Below are 801 nucleotides of genomic sequence, written 5' to 3'. Positions count from 1 at the left end.
CCAGCATGTTGCATCTTCTGTTTGATTGAAAAATGTTTCTCTCACATCTGGCTGTATGTTGCTCAGATGAGACAAATTGTCCCAACACACATTTCTGAAAAGAAGCACAGACTGAATACTGTCAACACATTATTTCAGCATTTCTATCAGGGTAACATTTTCAGTCCTCATTCATCACTAAACAGATCATTTATCCGTGCAAGGCATCCTTATGTATGCATTATCACTGACTGAGGAGCTGACTGCAGCGCCATCTGCTGGTGCAGTCTGAGATGGGCAGCAGTTGATTTCTCAGGGCGATATGTTTCGGGCTTTCAGCCATTGTAAGTGCTTTTGTGTATGTGGGAGCACAGCAATGCCAGGCTCATGTTGAGCCTCACAGCCATTCCAGCAACACACACATTAAAAAAAAAAAAAAAACTGTCTTTGATACCAGTATACTGTCTGTGAACAACGATGGTCCAACAACATACCTGATAATTACTGCTCAGCAGCAGCAATAACTGAAATCAATGCTTTGTTATTTGCAGCAATGCATACTGTATTTGTGTATATGCCCCTTGGTGACTTGAGATCTGGAGTCTAATATAATTTTAATACATAATATGAGCCGAGGGAGTTGTCGTGCATCAAGTCGGATTAAGACCTAGTAACGAGAAGCTTTTCTGAAACTTCAGTACCCACGAGGCTCTGTGCAATTAGACAGATAAAAAGTGCAATTACCCTTTTGTTGTTGTTCTATTCTATAGTTATGTACTGGTGTTTAATGTCCAGGGTGTCCTCTGGGTATAAAATGATTTT

Source organism: Scomber scombrus, chromosome 12, assembly GCF_963691925.1.
Source record: "Scomber scombrus chromosome 12, fScoSco1.1, whole genome shotgun sequence".
NCBI lineage: Eukaryota > Metazoa > Chordata > Actinopteri > Scombriformes > Scombridae > Scomber > Scomber scombrus.
This window is presented reverse-complemented; position numbering follows the sequence as displayed.